Here is a 12,693-nt window from a genome sequence, read left to right as displayed (position 1 = left end):
ACGCCACTGGTTCAAAGGTAATCGGTCTTCTGAGCAAATGTATTCATGGACGAACACAGAAACCAGTCGCTCAACCAACTCATCTGGTGCCGCTGCCCTAAGAAAACTTTGTAAGTGCTTACACATTGAAGACAGCAACTAACAATGCTGTAGCCTACTACAATGATGGTAATACAGCACGAGAAGCTGTTCTGGAGGCCCTAGGAATTGTTCCAGGTCTGTTTTGTAATATTGCCCTTGACAGGATGGACAAAGAGCGTGTTGACAGAGCAGAATTCTATTCTTTATTCTTTATTCAAGAATTACCCCGCATTGCCCGAAGGCGTTATAGCAGGGGGGTTGCAGGAGGGAAAAAAACTAATATTCATTCGTACAGCACACTTGCTCTTCACACAGCTGATTCCACTCCACAATAGTTTTGACAAAAAAAGGAATCCGCAAACAAGTACGTCCTGGCACGGTACTCGCGGATTTTAAGTGAATGGTCATTACGGCTAGAAATATAATGTGGTTCTTTCAAGTAGCTTTTACTGCTAATTCCAGTCTTATTATTAAATATGAGGTATAAAAACTTCAGTCTCAACTTTTTCCGCCGAGAGGAAAACAGTTCCCAATTCAATTCGAGTTTCATTTCAGCACAACTTTCTTTCCGCCCACACCGCCCCAGGACGAACCTAGCAGCTCGGTTTTAAATTCTTTCCAGTTTATCAATCAAGTTTTTTTTGCGCAGGATCCCAGACGGCACAGGCGCATTCTAAAATTGGTCTCACACATGTTAAGTAAGCAGTTTTCTTTAGGTTCGGCTGCGAACATTTCAAGTTCCTCTGAATAAAATTGAGTGCCCTACCAGCTTTTACAATGACGTCATCCACATGAGCAGACCATGAGCAGTCGGATGATAGCGTCACACCTAGATACTTGTATATAGGTTCGTTTTTGATCAGGGTATTATTTATCTGGTAAAGACTTACAATCAGTTTCTTCTTTCTTGTAAAACATACATGAACACACTTTTTTAAATTCAAATTTATCTTCCACGTGGAACACCAAGTATTAATACATTCTAAGTCAAATTGTAACATGGCAGCATCTTGTTCACTCTTAATTGTCCTATAAACAACACAATCGTCGGCAAACAACCGTAGACATGAAGAAATACCAACAAAAATATCATTTATATAAAGTAAAAACAAAAGTGGCCCTAGGACTGAGCCCTGTGGGACTCCTGACGTCCCACAGGGCTCAGCCGAGAGTTTCAACCATGACTCTGCCGAGAGCAAGGAAGGGCGACGGATAAAAAGGAACACTAAGAAGGGTTTTGGAGACACTTGCAAGAAAGTCAGCAGTGAAATGTATTCTTCTGGAGCATCTTGAGCATCCACAAGCAATATTCGAACACAAAACCTCATTTTTCTCAAATTGCATTTTTTATGAAGTTTTCGAATTCAATGTACCTTTTCTCAGAAAGTATATTCATCCCATTCCAGTGAAATTTTGTACACATATACTACAACCAGTCATAAATATCCTGAACTAAAAAAAATCTGTGATGATGTGAACGATAAAAATGGAAAATGTTACACTGCAAGAAACCCCCCTTGTGGTTTTGTGCAAGCAGAGATGATTTTTTTGGGTGTGAACTCCGAAGTGGATATGATATCTGTTTAGTTCAGATATAACCTATGGGTATTTAGAATAACACTGTGTAATATTGTTATGGGGATGTTGCGAGTATAGAAAGACTATATTTACAATATATGTACAGGCTGAGTCAGAGGAGTTAAGATGGCTGACCACCAACACCACGCAGCAGCCAGCGTCTCCGATCTTCTTCGTCCTCTCTCTTCTTTCATCCTTCCGTAACAGGACCTCCGGGTGGCGAAGCGCCATCTCGGCACATGGTATAGGGGAAGAATTGCGAGCGAAACATAGCTTCAGCCGCGAAACGTGCACGACGTCCACGGGCGTCTGACTTGAGGATGCATCAAAGTGTAGCGGCGAAATCTCGTAATTTACGTCGTTAACTTGGCGTAGGACTTCATAAGGCCCTGTGTAGCGAGAGAGAAGCTTCTGGGAGAAGCCAACCCGACGACATGGTGACCAAAGGAGCACCCAAGCACCTGGCGCGAACTTCACATCGCAATGACAGCGGTCGCAACGCTCTTTTTGTATATGCTGCGAGGCTAATAAACGAGATCGGCCGACTTGACGTGCCACGTGATCGCGATCGATGACTTCACGAGCGTACTCAGTCGCAACACGCGGCACGGAAGCGAGGATGGTGTCAAACGGCAATATCGGGTCGGGACCATACAAGAGATAAAAGGGCGAATATCCTGCGGTGTCATGTCGGGACCAGTTATACGCGAACGTCACGTAAGCTAGTGGGCGTCCCAATCGCGGTGATCGTTAGAGACGTACATCGACAGCATCTCTGTGATTGTTCGGTTGAGACGTTCCGTAAGACCGTTCGTTTGTGCACGATGGGTGGTAGGCGGTGGACAGCTTGGGCTCAGTGGCACAATAGCTGAGAAAGTTGTCGACAACTCGAGACAAGAACAAGTGGCCGCGGTCTGTAACTGTCCAGGTGCACCGTGGTGGAGAAAGACGTCGTGGAGGAGAAAATCGGCGACGTCTGTTGTGCAAGTAGTCGGCAACACCTTTGTTATCACGTAGCGTGTTGCGTAATCAGTAGCGACGGCGATCCACTTACACCCTCTAGTCGTCGTCGAAAAAGGGCCAAGCAGGTCAAGGCCTACGCGAAAGAACGGTTCAGGGGGAACTTCAATGGGTAGAGTCGTCCGACATGTGTGAGGGAAGGTTTCTTCCGGCGCTGACACAATTCGCAAGTTGCGACATAACGACGCACAGGGCGGTAGAGACCCGGCCAGAAGAACCGGCGTCGTACGCGGTCATATGTATGCAAAACTCCATGGTGTCCCGCCGTCGGTGCATCGTGAAGTTGTTTGAGAACAACGGATCGCAGATGACGAGGAAGGACAAGGAGCAACTCAAAGCCGTCAGGGTTGAAATTGCGGCGATAGAGGATGCCGTCATGCAGCACGAACATGCAGCTCGTGCCGTCGGTGCGGCCAGATTGCACTCCGGCGATGATGGACTGTAATGCGTCGCGTTGTTGTTCAGCGCGCATGTCGGTCATGTCAGTAAAAGCCATCACGCAGGTCACCGGATCGTGCAACAGGATCGGGAGGATCCACGGGGTGACGCGAGAGGCAGTCAGCGCCCTTATGGAGGCGTCCAGTCTTGTAATGGACACTAAATGAAAATTCCTGGAGTCGCAAAGCCCAGTGTTTAAGCCGTCCAGTCGGGTCCCGAAGGGAAGACAGCCAGCAGAGTGCGTGACAGTCTGTGACGACCGAAAACGTGCGGCCGTACAAATATGGCCGGAACTTGGCCACAGCCCAAACTAAAGCCAAGCACTCCCGCTCGGCGATGGAGTAATTTCCCTCGGCAGGTGACCGCAGGCGGCTGGCGTAAGCTATCACGCACTCGGTACCATTCTGTTGTTGGGCGAGAACAGCGCCGATGCCATGGCCGCTTCCCTAGCAAGAAGTCTGATAGGATAAACTGATAAAAATTCTATCAGTTTCTTCTATTGCATTATGAAACGATACAACTGATACACTGATACACTGATACACTGATACACTTTAAACAGGAGGTTATTGGCAATCAAGCTACCGAATTGATTCACGCATACACCACGAAGATTATCAGTCTTCACAATCTGGAAAGCTAGTGAATGGAAGTGGTGGGTTCATTATTCATTACCATGCCTTCATAGCTGTTTGCCGGATAAGTATGTCAGACATTTCGGTTTGCTTGTGGAGGGTATCTATATACTTCTACTGGACACTTCACTGGATACTTCACTTCAGATGACATAATGAGATCATCCGATCTTCTTTCAGAGTTGATTGTGAGAACACAGTCTTTGTACGGATTGGGTGCAATGACATACAATGTACATACCGTACACCAAATTCTGCATCTTCATAAAAGTGTGACTAAATTAGGACCTCTTTGGTCGGATTCTTCATTTGTATTTGAAGGCGGAAATGGACTTCTTGCGAAACTGGTCAGCGGACCTAATGGTGTTCCTTTACAAATATTGGAACGTTATGTACGTGCTCGAAAGTTACAGGCAGCTCAAGCTAGTTTGCATCTTTCACCAGAAGCAGTCAGTTTTCTTGGTGCACAGGAGAGGAGAGCTGGTCAGCAGACAGTTTTGTTAGGCACTGGAAAGCTGTGCCTGAACTTGGATGAAAGTGAAAAACAGGCTGTAGTCCCCAACCGTGGCTGTGACTCAATAAGTGTCACTGAATATTACCGAATGGTCATCAACCAACGAACATTTCACTCTCTCCAGTACACTCGGACAACAAAGACTAACAACAGTGCATTTGTCAGCTTCCCATGTGCGTTCTTTCTCATTTGTAGAATTCTTACTGGAGCACATTCTTGTATAATTCTGCAATGCCAGAAACTATTTCCTGTTAAAATTCTCCATGCAAAGCACCTTGCAGTCTGCGTCAGAAGAGAGGAGCCACTAGTTTATGTAACACCCAGCGAAGTTATGCGCCTTTGTGTGTTTATGGAAATAGACCACAATATTTTTGCATCGACAATACCAAAGCTTTATGAAAGAGACTAATTCCCGTGCTCAAGACATGGTAACGATGAACAATATGTCTTCAGCCATGCTACATAAATGTGTGGTAATAACAGGTTATAGCTCTAAAGAAACAGAAGTTGGTAACAGTGCACTACGCTTTACGGCGTTGTGCAAGAATCAGCTTTTTATGTTTGAATATATTAAACAAGCCAGAGCCATCAAAATTCTAGAGCTTTTATTTTTTTCTTGCGATAGCCTCTTGTTTTCCTAATGAACCAGCTAGCCCAATTTGCCACTCTTCATTATTGTACTCTTGTTGAGCGAGTGCTTGGGGAATTGCATGGTCTGCATCTTGGCAGTAGTGATGCAGCTGCTTATGAACAGTCGCGGTAGCCAAAACATGACAATATTTTACAAGACTTATGCATGGTTTCGGGTCGGTGTCCTTACATGTAGCGAAGGACCCTACTTAACCAAGTGACTGCCTTGAGTGGGCGATCACAGTGAACAAACAGTGCTTCACTAGCATATGGTGAAGAGGTAAAGCTTCTCAGTCTGCATGCAGAGGCATGTAAAGCAGCTGCAATGATGCCTTGAGTAAGCAGTTGTGCTACTTGATACAACAGCATCACTTTCACACCATGCATCTATCTTTCTCACTGTGTTATTTTCTCCTTTGACTCAATGTAGCTGGTGCAAGTTTATCCGTTAACTGTGGCGGCATGACCAAGACACTGTCTTTTTTCTGAATGAAACAAGCAAACTCTAAAATTTTATTTTAACAGTGTATTACAGTTTGAATCAAAGACTCCAAACACTATATATGAAGCCTGTTGCTGTTAGTCTTCTTTGCTGTCGCGTGCTGAAGGCTACACAGGTTAAACTGCTCTTACACATTTCGACGTGCGGTGGTTGAACTAGCACCCAGTGAAGAATTGTGTCTTCTGATTTTGCAATATGTGCGCTTGATGTTTGGCTGTTTTTGTTCATGAATATGTGGTTTAAAAATAGTAAATCCATGTTCTTACTTGAATAAGTTCTCAGATCTGTACTCCCTTTTGCTTAAATAATATTGCTGTATTGTCATGTTCTGATGTGTTGCTGTAGATCTTGTACCAATAGCGATGCTTGTCCTGTTTCCTTGCTTCCTGTCAGTGTGCCATGCCAGTTTGTTCTTTTTGCACAAGCTCACTTGTGTTCTGTCACATATAACAACACTTTTGCGACGAATGCAAAAGCGCATAGTCTGGAGAAAATAGCTTCATATGAAGTTGGAATATGATAAAAACATGTGCCAATTAGATGACCTTCTATGCAGCATCTCTGAGCACAAATGGGCATGGTGATGTTGGTACTTCAGTCTGTTCTTTCCTCTTATCTGTTTGTTTAAATGTGGCTAAAGTTGCTTGCTCATTGTTTAGATAATGGAGTGTAAAATAAACCCTAGTCATGTTGGTAGTCATGTCGCTTGTGTCTCGTCCTTGTTCCTTTGTGGATGCATGTGTTAGCGCTGTTATAATTTTCAAATCAAGTATGCACCAACTAGCCCAGAAAGAAGTTTTAATGAAATCACAGTGGCATATAGTGTCTAATTTATGGCATTTGCAAACTTAGCCTGACATGTTAGAGCTGCAGTTAGTATCCACAGTCTTGAAAGTTCTTTGTTTTGCCTTTCTAAATAAACTTTATTGCAACAGTAATCCTGTTCTGGATATGGATTAAATGTTGCACATCCGTCTCGCAAAATTTGTAAATGCAATTTTGTATTAAAAGAACAGGAGCAGATCTGCTACAAAAATGGACCGATACTTTTCTCATGTAACTTCCCCAATGTAGTTTCACAGACTAAGTAACATTGCTGTGCTTTGAATACGTGTGCTTTAATTTATGTTGAAACCTGTTTAGGACAATATATCTGCATACAAGCAGTAAAAAGTTTTGATAATTGCACAGTTTACACAGTTCATTTTCATTTGATACTTAATATCCCAACTGTGTTTGTCAATCTGTTCACGTGGCAGGCAATGTGTTCGGAGTTGCATATTCAGTTCATTTTAAAGACACCCCTTCAGGCGTGTGAGCACTGGTGTGTGTGCTATTTCCAACATGCTTTATCAGTGCCTCAATTAGATTTCTGTATGTTGTATGATGATCTCTATCTGCGTTTAAAAGACTGATACGTCATCCCATTTCGTCTTGTAGGCAGCACAGTGATATCTGCTGCCTACCAGTCTGGTAAAGAGTTCTATGGGTCAGGTAGGAATATATATCAGACTCGTAGAAGGACCCGTCCAACCTATACATATTCCTAACAGCCTTGTAGAAATTTCTATCAGTTTTTTTGCTAGGGTTGCGTCAGTGCGGACTTCGGTCGGTACCGATGAATCAAAGAGGGCAAGTATGGGAGGGGTGGTCAGAAACCCGATGAGAGCGGCGAACGCGTGAGCCTGCTCCGAGCCCCATGAGAATGGTGCGTTTTTCTTTAGAAGATATGTCAAAGGCCGAGCAACGTCGGCGAAGTTTTTGACGAAACGGCGAAAGTAAGAACACAGGCCGACGAAGCAGCGCACGTCAGAAGCAGAACATGGCACAAAGAAACTGCGGACGGCGCGAACTTTTTCCGGATCTGGTTGGACACCCGATGCTTCAACGAGGTGTCCCAACACGGTAATCTGACGGCGCCCGAATGGACACTTCGAGAAGTTCAGTTGGAGGCCGGCTTTTCGGAAGACCGCAAGAATGACAGCGAATCGGGTAAGGTGGCTGCCGAACGTGGGAGAAAAAACAATAACGTCGTCAAGGTAACAGACAGGTGGTCCATTTGTAGCCTCGCAGAAGAGAGTCCATCATACGTTCAAATGTCGCAGGAGCATTGCATAGGCCAAAGGGCATGACTTTGAACTGATATGAGCCATCCGGCGTGATGAAGGCCGTCTTCTCGCGGTCCAGTTCATCAACTGAAATCTGCCAGTAGCCGGATCGAAGATCTATGGACGAGAAGTATTTAGCTCCGTGCAAGCAGTCCAAGGCGTCATCGATGCGTGGTAGTGGGTAGACGTCTTTTCGCGTGATTTTGTTTAAGTGGCGATAATCAACGCAGGAACGCCAGGTACCATCTTTCTTTTTCACAAGGACGAGAGGCGGAGCCAAAGGACTGGCTGATGGCTCGATGACCTCTTTGCGGAGCAATTTTTCCACTTCTGATTGGATGACTTGATGTTCAGCATGCGATACACGATAGGGACGCCGACGAATAGGATTCGTGTCTCCAATGTTTATGCGGTGCTGAACAACAGATGTTTGGTCTAAAGGGTTGTCGCCGAAATCAAAGATGTCACTGTACGATTCAAGCAGGAGACGTATGTCCGTGACCTGTGCAGAGGTGAGGTCAGGTGCAATCATTTTCGCGAAGTCCTCCGTTAAGGAACCAGAGCTGTGAGTTGCAATTGGTGCTAATAAACCACTCTCGGCATTCAGACTCCCGATATCAAATTCGGAACCAGAAGAAACACTGGCTAAGTACATGCCGGCCGGAATCATTTGAGGGCACAGGCTGAAATTGAGAAGTGGTAGAACGACGTCGTTATTAGTAACCGTGACCAGCATATGTGGAACAGCAACGTTCCGATTCAAAAGCACGTCGATGATGGGGCGAATCACATATATTCACCGTCAGGAACCTGTGGCTGAGCGGTCAAAGTGACGTAAATAACTGCCTCGGATTACAGACGCACATCGTGAAGCGAGCACAAGTGCGGTGGGGTGGTGCTCGGAGCATCGGCGAGTTGAGGCAGTTTTAACTGAAGAACGCCGGTCGCGCAGTCGATGAGAGCAGAATGAATGGATAAAAAGGCCAATCCAAGGATAACGTCGTGAGGGCAGTTGTAGATCACAGCAACGAGAACATGAGTAGGGCGGCCGGCTATACTTAAACGCGCAGTACACATTCCAAGAACAACCAGTACGCCGCCGTCAGCCACACGAAGCACTCGGGCAGCTGCTGGGGTGAGACTTTTAAACAGTCTACGTAGGCTAGCACTCAACACAGATATGTGGGTTCCAGTGTCGACGAGTGCCTGGACAGGTACGCCGTCTATTTTAACGTCAATTAGACTACTCCTTGTGGGCACAGACAGAGTATTTGCTGCAGTAGTCGGCAATGCAGCACCACCTCCGAGGGCTCCATTTCCTAGTTTTCTAAAAGGGTGCGGCCAAAAGCCACAGGGGACGAAAGGCGACGTGGCTGCGGCGAACGGGAAGATGAAGGAGACTGGTGTCCGCGCGGCGATGGTGAGCGGCTGTACCACGTGTCCCGAGCTGAGTTGTCGGCGCTGTTAGACTCGGCGGTGGGCGAAACATTGCGGGCATTTGCATCAAAATGGTTCTGGTTGGTCGGCGTGCGAGGTGCTGAGGACCACGAGTTGCGACAGCATCAGGCGACATGAGCAATGCGGCGACAGGTGAAACAGATCGGCTGGTCGTCCACAGTTCTCCACTCAGTCGGGTTGTGATAATGCGGAGAGAAGCGTTGGGGTGGAGCGAAAATAGAAGGGCGTTCGTTAGCTCTGGGATTGGCGACAGCACATACAGAATGTAAACCAATGTTTTCAAGTTTCTGGCGAACGATGGCTTGTACGAGAGGAACGGAAAAAATGCTAGCATCAGTGCTACGCGAACAGAAATCTGCGGGCGCCATCGCATACAGTTCACGTCGAACGATTCGCACCACGTGCTCTGATGGCGATGCACGCTGCTGTGCGGGTTGATCTTCACACGTCGACGTTGCGGCAGTACTGGGAAGTCGGCTTTTGGCTTGCTCGAATTGTCGGCACTCTTTAATGATAGCATCAACTGTAGAGCAGCTTTTGCACATGAGCAGATTACAGGCGTCGTCAGCAATGCCCTTAAGCACGTGCCCGACCTTCTCAGCTTCTGTCATGTCGTGATCGGCTTTACGACAAAGTGCCAGCAGGTGCTGGATGTACGAGACATCGGACTCCGTGGGGGATTGGGCACGGGACGCCAGTTCCTGCTTTGCGGCAATTTTACGGCCGGCTGGTTTGCCAAACAACTCTGTCAACTTCTGTTTGCATTTGTCCCAACTGGTTAGCTCCTCTTCGTAATTTTCGTACCAAAGCTTTGTCGTGCTTGTTTGGTAGAAGAACAGGTTAGCTAGCATTAGCGTTAGGTCCCATCTGTTGATTCCACTCACGCGTTCGTACATAGCCACCCACTCATCGCCGTCGGCGCCATCGGTCCCGCAGAAAGTTCCAGGATCCTTGGGTTGCACAACGACAACCGAAGGTGACAGCGATGTAGCTGGCGACGGTGACGTTGGAGGAGGCAACGACGTTGATCCCGCGTGCTCACCGTCATTCATGGTGCGGACGGTGATGCGACGTCCACTGCGGAGCTCCGTTTCCAGCCGTGGTACCCCGCATCTGGCATCAATATGTTACGGGGATGTTGCGAGTATTATATATATATATATATATATATATATATATATATATATATATATATATATATATATATATATATATATATATATATATACATACAGGCTGAGTTTGAGTAGTTAAGATGGCTGACCAACAACACGCAGAGCAGCCAGCGTCTCCGATCTTCTTCGTCCTTTCTCTTCTTTCATCCTTCCGTAACAATATTATCACATTCCTCTGCGTGGTTGCGGAGAAAAGGTACATCAAATAATTAAACACACCTGAAATTTTGGGAGTGGGCCACAGGAAAGGCAAACCATCTAGACACAAACAAAGTGTCTCGTGTTGTACCCATGAGCATCTTTTGTAAGCGCGGGAAATTTGATGGGAATATCTGCAGCCGTTTCTAAAATATTACGTTAAAACTAACATGTACCATTTACCCTACCATACCTCCTTAATCGCAATCGATCAGTTTTGGTTACAAGGGCAAAATCAGGCAAGCGTTAGCGCTTCCACAGCTTGCGCAACATATTAAAAGTAAATAAAATAAATAAATGAACAGATCTAACTAAGATAGTGCCTCTATATCTCTCAAGTCAAAACCATCAATGCGCTCCACAGATTGAGCCAGTGGAGGGAAAATTCAGTCTCTGATACAGCTTCTTGAACTACAGCTTCTAGAGGCGTTAAACAAAGGGACAGCAACATGTCAAGCAACTTTGCCTCTGCAGCTGGACTTTTGACTGCATCCGAGTGAGTTCAATATGCTTGATATGTCGACTCCCACAGTGTCGCTGATGTGATTTAAAGACAACAGTTCATTTTTAGTATGGCTTCTCTTTTTTATTAAACGTTTATGCACATAAATTGTTAGGATTTACTTTTTTAGCTCATGCATGGAAATATATAAATCTGATTAATTTAAGAACTAAATCTGTCCAACAAACCACGCTAAATGTTAAAATGTCAGCCAGTGCCAGTATACACAAATTTTATTGAAGCTGCTTCCTAGTGACATTTCAGCTTTTCAAGTCATCGAAGAAGTTTTGTTGTATATGCGATTTCACAACATATGTCGCTAATTTACAGCTTGAAGCAAACCGTTAATTTATGCTGACTTCTAGAAGCAAAATTTGTATTTGCATCATGAATTTTAGCAGCATGCGATATTTCACTTTATGGGAACATGGCCAACGGCCAACGGGCGGTGATAAGAGTGGAACTAGTATGTGGGTGATTTAGTTGGCCAGACAATCAAGGAAAAAGACCCAGTTGCATCAGGACATTGAACTTCTCAACAGAAGGTCAGACTTCGCAGAATGCTATGACATCATTAGGTTCTATGCTGCAGTGTTTCCGCAGGCTGAAACACGAGTGAGAGCAAACCTCATAATTAGGTATAGTAGGTGAAGTTGCACTTAGCAAAAATCCTTCACGTAGATGTGTGCCAGTCTGACAACTGATACATCAAAGACAGTGAACCTGTATAAGCAAGTTCTTACACCCTTCTGAAGAACTACGGATCTGTTTGCTGGCTCACAACATCGGTTGAATGCAGTAACTGCTGCTTCGTTTGAGTAGGGTCATGGTTAGTTGATAGCTACCACACAGTGACACAGTGACAGCTCCTACACAGCAACAGCTCCCACACAGGCTATGATGCAGCACCACAAGGTCTGCTTTTAATGTCGCATCCATAAAAACTTCAGGCTGCCTTCCGACATGGAGCCGGCATAATGCGAACTCAGAAGAAAAGAATTATGAATTACTCATTAAAAAAGCATGCCTATAAGTTGTCTATTTGAATGAGAAATACGCAAGGCAACTTTTATTATAGAACCATTGATAATTACATATAAAAGTACATTCGGGGCTCCGACACACATCGTGTAACATTTACATTTGACCACACCCTTGCATGCCGCTACACGAAATATTTTGCGGAACTCCTTTCAGCTGCTTCTTTGTAAAAGTACTAACTGAAGCAGTTACTGACAGATACTTCCTGTCGCAGACTATTACCAACCTTTCAACCTGCCGTGATTGCTTAGTGGCTATGGTGGGCATTTTCGCATTTCTATGGGGGCGAAACACGAAAACACCCGTGTACTTAGATTTAGGTTCACGTTAAAGAACCCCAGGTGGTCGAAATTTCCGGAGTCCCCCACTACGGCGTGCCTCATAATCAGAAAGTGGTTTTGGCACGTAAAACCCCACAATTTAATTTTTTTTTTTTAACGTTATAGAACCCCAGGTGGTCCAAATTAATACGGAGTCCCCCACTACGGCGTTCCTCGTAATCGGATCGTTGTGTTGGCACGTTAAACCCCATAATTCTTTTTACTAAATTTGCATTAGCAGCCTAATTATTACTAATGAAATTAAGATCTTCGCAGGTGCATGGAATTGATTGGAAAAGGTAACTGCCTTGTCCTGCACTTGAGGTCTATTATGCGTTGTAATGGCAACATTTAGTGAAATATTTAGTTCCATTCATTGCTTTGGATTAAAAGTTATCTGTCCCACCTCCTGGTACCCATGTATACAAACAGTAGGTTACGAAATTTCCATCCATGAACTTCTGTACGTATTTGTCTAGATACGCAGGTGGCC

Source organism: Dermacentor andersoni, chromosome 1, assembly GCF_023375885.2.
Source record: "Dermacentor andersoni chromosome 1, qqDerAnde1_hic_scaffold, whole genome shotgun sequence".
Classification (NCBI taxonomy): domain Eukaryota; kingdom Metazoa; phylum Arthropoda; class Arachnida; order Ixodida; family Ixodidae; genus Dermacentor; species Dermacentor andersoni.
This window is presented reverse-complemented; position numbering follows the sequence as displayed.